Consider the following 7,353-nt stretch of genomic DNA (forward strand, 5'->3'; position numbering starts at 1 on the left):
GTGTGTGCATTGAATGTGTGCTTAGCATGCATAAAGATGTGGGTTTGATCCGTTACACCACAAAAATAATACTAATACTAATACTAATGGGAAAGGACATTTTACAATAAATTCAATGTTGATTTTTTCACTTTTCCCTTATTTTTTCATGATGAAACGTGAAATTTCTATTTCTCTTATTTTGACTCAAAACCTTAAAGCTCTTGTTTCTGAGAATTTAATTTTTTCATTTGGGTCATTTTGTTTTTGTTTTTGCAATCAGTTCTTGATGCAAAAGCTTCAGTTTTTAGAAATGCAAATAAGTAAAGAGAGTTTCAATCAGTGAGCACTTAAGACATCTTTGACCCTTGGATACCCGTCTGTATGAAGAGCTAAGACTACATCTTTTGAAATGGTATGAAGGCAGATGAAAAACTTGTAGAGCTTGAGCAGAATGTGAGAGCAAGACTAAGAATAAGACTATACTAAAGCATTGTCTAAGAGTGTTATGATTTGGATGTGAGGTGTCCCCCAAAAGCTCATGTGTGAGATGATGCAAGAAGGTTCAGAGGAGAAATGATTTGGTTGTGAGAGTCTTAACCCAATCAGTGAATTAATGCCCTGATAGGGATTAACTGAGTGGTAACTGAAGTGGTAGTGTGTGGCCAGAGGAGGTGGGAATTGGGGTGTGGCTATGGGGAGAGTTTCTCTCTTTCTCTGCTTCCTGATCAAAATGTGAGCTGCTTCCCTCTGTCACACTCTTCTGCCATGATGTTCTGCTTCCCTGTGGAATGGAGCCAGCCTTCTGTGGATTAAGACTCATGAAACCCTGAGCCCTCAAATATAATTTTCCTTCTCTGCAGTTGTTCTGGTCAGGTCTTTTAGTCACAGCAGCGAAAAAGCTGACTAAAACAGAGAGCAAGACTAAGAATAAAGAATATATGAAATTACACTCATTATCTCCAGATAACTCACTTGGGAGGTGGGAGTGATTGATGAATCTTTTTTTTTGTGAAAAATTTTAAATGTGCATAAAAGCCTCTAAATCATTTGTAGTGAGATAACATATTCTGTGACTATTTAACAACTCTGAAATGCAAATTATTAGAAATGATTTTACTTGATCTTGGGGTATTAGACTGATAGAATTATTAGCTTTGCCAATTTTCTCCTCTTAATGAAAAGTCTTAGTCCAGTTTTTAAATGTCCACAATTTCAATATGAATGAAATAATGCTAATCTTCAGCAATGCCTCATTGCCTTTCCTTTTAGCTCTGTTGCTGGGATTGGAGGGTGGAGGATTATATAGCTGATAAGCCATTTTATTAGTACCTCATTCAGAGATTTCAAAAGAGAAAATAAAATAAGTGTACTAAAGTAAAGGTAACAAGGAACAAATAGGAACTTGGTGCCACTTTATACTCTTACTACTCTTTCTTGCCTTCCTCTTCCTTGAAAATCATTCTGCATATGCTCCTGTCTTTCTGACCCTTACCAAGTGGCACTACTTGAAGAGAAGAATAGATAATCAGATAAACCTTTGAGTATAAGTTATGTGACCCAAGAAAGTCCTTTTTAATAGGTGTTGATGATCTACATGACTAGTTAGAATTGTGTTCTGACAAAAAGGCGTAAACATAACTTCACAAGACAACTGTTAACATTGACCTGCCTTGGTGACTGGGTTGTCCTCAATGTTGACCCTCCAGTTTTTCAAGAAAGTTATAGAACTGATTTTCTGAATAAATAGTAGCGATTTTCATCCATCTTGATTACTCATTCTTTATTATTAGTGACTTACCAAGAATTAGCAAAGCTCACAGTATCACTGATGTGACTTTAATTATTCAGCGAATGACCGTTGCAAGTACTAAAAAGTCTCAATCATCCTCCCTCAATCACCTAGAGGTGATTCTAGAGAGGGAGTGTTCTAGAGTCTGTCCTGGCTTCGGGTGTCATAAAGAAGGTTGATTGATTACAACAGAGTTGTGCCCTTATAACATGTAGCAAGATGTGATACCCAGGTCCTACCTTTATTAAAGATGAACATTTAGTTGTTCGGGGTTGTAACTTTTGCATAAAAGTTGTACAGGTGATTCTAATTAGGCAGCAAAGTTTAAGGACCTGCAGCCATATGATCTCACTAACTAGATTACAAAGTCCTTGAAGGAGATTATACAATAATCTTAAACTTCTATCTTCAACATAGTAATCAACTGTGAATTTATTAGAATGCTCATTATATAATATTTAATGGTTAAACACTTAAAACATAAAGGAGTCAGTAATTAGTTGTTCAGACTAAAAAAATATTAGGAAAGCTGTGGTAAAGTACAGATATTTTTAGTCTTTGTTGAGAATAAGAAGAAAAGAAATAGTTGTGCAGGAAAGAAAGAAGTGCAGGACCTTTGTTGAAAAGCAGCAGGGATTAGGAAGATGAGCTTAGGTAGCTGGAAGGGGCCATGACTGAGAGTATCAAGAGACCTCTGCTAGGACATGGAAAGTGTTTGTTATGTTCTGAGTCTACTGTGTTGGAGCCAGTTAAGAGATACCCTAAATTGAGCTTTGGTGATAAGTTCAGTTCTGTTCAGATCTCCACTGAGCATCTTTCTTTTTTCTTTTTTTAAAGCATTTATTTTTTAGTTGTAGTTGGGCACAATACCTTTATTTTATTTATTTATTTTATGTGGTGCTGAGGATAGAATCTAGGGCCTCGCACATGCTAGTCAAGTGCTCTACCACTGAACCACAACCCCAGCCTATCCATGACCATCTTTCTTTTATGTTTATAGTAGAGATTGGAAACAGATGTATTCCTCTTCAGAGAGATCTGCAGGTCTAGAAAAAGCTGATAATGGCATGTTATTTTGCATATCCTGAGTGTTTTATCCATAGGGGATGGTGATTCCAAGGCAGCAATCGTGCAGAAAAGGGTGCCAGTTATTTCAGTGAAAAAGATCCCAGAACTAAGAATTGAACCAACTTGTCCAAATTCCAAAGACTTTAATATAAATTATTGTATTAATATAGTACTAGCTTTATATAATATGTAGTTATAATTTATAAAATAAAAACATATGGAATCCTATACTACATGGGAGAAGTGGGGTAGATGCATACTACTTACTGTATGTTTTGACGCTAAGAGAAACAGGTAAATCTTAGGAGTTCAGAGGTGATAAGAAGGATTCAGATGGGCAGAATTGAGAGAAGCACATTTTCTCCCCTTAAGCATTTATCTGTTTAGTTTTTAAAAAAATTTATCCTAATTTGTTATATATTTATCAACAGAATGCATTACAGTTCATATTACACTTATAGAATACAATTTTTCTTATCTCTGGTTATATACAAAGTATATTCACACCATTTGTGTCTTCATACATGTACTTCGGATAATGACGTCCATCTCATTCCATCATCATTTCTAACCCCATGCCCCCTCCCTTCTCCTCCCATCCCTTTGTCTCATCTAGAGTTCATCTATTCCTCCCTTGCTCCCCCTCTCTATCCTACTATGAATCAGTCTCCTTATATCAGAGAAAACATTTGGTGTTTTTTGGGGGGGATTGGCTTACTTCACTTAGCATTATCTTCTCCAATTTCATCCATTTACCTGCAGATGTCATGATTTTATCTTCTTTTATTGCTGAGTAATATTCTATTATGTATATATATCACATTTTTATCCATTCATCTACTGAAGGGCATCTATGTTGGTTCCACAATTTAGCTATTGTGAATTGTGCTGCTGTAAACATTGATTTGGCTGTGTCCCTGTAGTATTCTGTTTTTAAGTCCTTTGGGTACAGACCAAGGAGAGGAATAGCTGGGTCAAATGGTGGTTCCATTCCCAATTTTCCAAGGAATATCCAGAATGCTTTCCATATTGGCTGCACCATTTTGCAGTCTTACCAGCAATGTGTGAGTGTACCTTTTTCCCCATATCTTCGCCAACACTTATTGTTGTTTGTATTCAGCTGCCCTTCTGACTGGAGTGAGATGAAATCTTAGAGTAGTTTTGATTTGCATTTCTCTAGTTGATACAGGTGATGAACATTTTTTCATATATTTGTTGACTGATTGTATCTCATATTCTGAGAAGTATCTGTTCAGTTCCTTGGCCCATTTATTGATTGGGTTATTTGTTTTTTTTTTTTTTGGTGTTTAGCTTTTTGAGTTCTTTGTATACCCTAGAGATTAGTGCTCTATCTGATGTGTCAGGGGTAAAAATTTTCTCCCAAGATATAGGCTCTCTATTCACCTCAAAGATTGTTTCTTTTGCTAAGAAGAAATTCTGTAGTTGAATCCATCCCATTCATTGATTCTTGGTTTGAATTCTTGCACTATAGGAGTCTTGTTAAGAAAGTTGGGGCCTAACTCCACATGATGAAGATTAGGGCCTACTTTTTCTTCTATTAGGTGCAGGATCTCTGGTTTAATTCCTAGATCCTTGATCTATGTTGAGTTGAGTTTTGTGCATGGTAAGAGAGAGGATTAATTTCATTTTGTTGCATATGGATTTCCAGTTTTCCCAGCACCATTTGTTGAAGAGGCTATCTTTTCTCCAATGTATGTTTTTGGTGCCTTGTCTAATATAAGATAATTATAATTTTGTGGGTTAGTCTCTGTGTCCTCTCTTCTGTACCATTGGTCTACCAGTCTATTTTGGTGCCAATACCATACTGTTTTTGTTACTGTTGCCCTTTAGTATAGTTTAAAGTCTGTTATAGTGATGCCACCTGCTTTACCCTTTCTGCTAAGGGTTGCTTTAGCTACTCTGGGTCTCTTATTTTTCCAGATGAATTTCATGATTGCTTTTTCTATTTCTATGAGAAATGTCATTGGGCTTTTGATCGGAATTGCATTAAATCTGTATAGTGCTTTTGGTAGTATGGTCATTTTGATAATATTAATTCTGCCTATCCAAGAGCAAGGTAGATCTTTTCATCTTTTTTTTTTTTAAAGAGAGAGTGAGAGGAGAGAGAGAGAGAGAGAGAGAGAGAGAGAGAGAGAGAGAGAATTTTTAATATTTATTTAATTTTTAATTCTCGGCGGACACAACATCTTTGTTGGTATGTGGTGCTGAGGATCGAACCCGGGCCACACGCATGCCAGGCGAGCACGCTACCGCTTGAGCCACATCCCCAGCCCTCTTTTCATCTTTTAAGGTCTTCTTTGATTTCTCTCTTTAGGATTCTGTGGTTTTCATTGTATCGGCCTTCACCCCTTTGTTAAGTTGATTCCCAAGTATTTTGGGGTATTTTTTGAAGCTATTGCAAATGGAGTAGTTTTCCTCATTTCCCTTTCATAGAATTTGTCACTGATATACAGAAATGCCTTTTATTTATGGGTGTTAATTTTTATATCCTGATACTTCACTGAATTCATTTTATAGTTCTAAAAGTTTTCTGGTGGAACTTTTTGGGTCTTCTAGGTATAGAATCATATGGTCAACAAATAGTGCTAATTTGAGTTTTTCTTTTCTTATCTGTATCCCTTTAATTTCTTTCATCTGTCTAATTGCTCTGGCCAGTGTTTCAAGAACTATGTTAAATAGAAGTGGTGAAAGAGGGCATCCCTGTCTTCTTTTAGTTTTCAGAGGGAAGGCCTTCAATGTTTTTCCATTTAGAATGATGTTGGCCTAGGGCTTAGCATAGATAGCCTTTATGATGTTGAGATATGTTCCTGTTATCCCTAATTTTTCTAGTGTTTTGAACATGAAGGGGTGCTGTATTTTGTTGAATGTTTTTTGTACATCTATTGAGATGATCATATGATTCTTATCTTTAAGTCTGTATTGCTGTGATGGATTACATTTATTGATTTCTGTATGTTGAACCAACCTTGCATCCCTGAGATCAATCCCACTTGATTGTGGTGCACGATCTTTTTGATGTTATTGTATTCGATTTGCCAGAATTTTATTTAGAATTTTTGCATAGATGTTTATTAGAGATATTGGTCTAAAGTTTTTTTTCTTTGATGTGTCTTTGCCTAGTTTTGGAATCAGGGTGACATTGGCCTCATAGAATGAGTTTGGAAGTGCTCCCTCTTTTTCTATGTCCTGAAATAAATTGAAGAGTATTGGTATTAGTTCTTCTTCAAAGGTCTTGTAGAACTTGACTGTGCATCCATCCAGTCCTGGGCTTTTCTTGGTAGGCTTCTGATGGCATCTACTATTTCATCACTTGATATTGGTCTGTTTAAATTGTGTATATCATCCTGATTCAATTTGGGCAAATAATATGTCTTAAGAATTTTTCTGATGCCTTCAATATCTTCTATTTTATTGGAGTACAAGTTTTCAAAATGATTTCTAATTATCTTCTGTATTTCTGTGGTGTCTGTTGTGATATTACCTTTTTCATCACATATGTTAGTAATTTGAGTTTTCTCTCTAAGGGTCTGTTGATTTTAACTATTTTTTCAAAGAACCAACTTTTTGTTTTGTCAATTTTTTCAATTATTTGTTTCATTTCAATTTCATTGATTTCAGCTTTAATTTTAATTATTTCTTATCTTCTACTGCTTTTGGTGTTGATTTGTTCTTCTTTTTCTAGGGCTTTCAGATATAATGTTGGGTCATTTATTTGTTGACTTTTTCTTCTTTTAAGGAATGAACTTCATGCAATGAACTTTCCTCTTAGTATTGCCTTCATAGTGTCCCAGAGATTTCAATATGTTGTGTCAGTGTTCTCATTTACCTCTAAGAATTTTTTAATCTCCTCCTTGATGTCTTTTGCAACCCATTGTTCATTCAGTAGCATATTATTTAGTCTCCAGGTGTCGTAGTAATTTTTACTATTTATTTTTGTCATTGATTTTTAAATTCATTCCATTATGATCTGATAAAATGCAGGGTAGTATCTCTACTTTTTTGTATTTGCTAAGAGTTGCTTTGTGGCATATTATATGGCCTATTTTAGAGAAGGATCCATGTGCTACTGAGAAGAAAGTGTATTCACTTGTTGAAGGATGAAATATGTCAGTTAAGTCTAAGTTATTAATTGTATTATTGAGTTCTGTAGTTTCTTTGTTCAGCTTTTGTTTGGAAGATCTATCCAGTGGTGAGAGGGGTGTGTTAAAGTCACCCAAGATTATTGTGTTGTGGTCACTTTGATTCTTGAACTTGAGAATAATTTGTTTGATTACCACAGATACTCTATTGTTTGGGACACATATATTTATAATTGTTTTGTCTTGTTGGTAGATGGTTCCCTTGAGCAGTATGAAATGTCCTTCTTTATCCCTTTTGATTAACTTTAGTGTGAAGTCTACTTTATTTGATATGAGGATAGAAACTCCTGCTTGCTTCAGCAGTCCATGTGAATGATATGATTTTTTCCCAGTATATGTCTTTTCCTATTGGAT

This window comes from Spermophilus citellus (assembly GCF_964194105.1).
Source record: "Spermophilus citellus genome assembly, chromosome: 10".
In the NCBI taxonomy this organism is placed as follows: domain Eukaryota; kingdom Metazoa; phylum Chordata; class Mammalia; order Rodentia; family Sciuridae; genus Spermophilus; species Spermophilus citellus.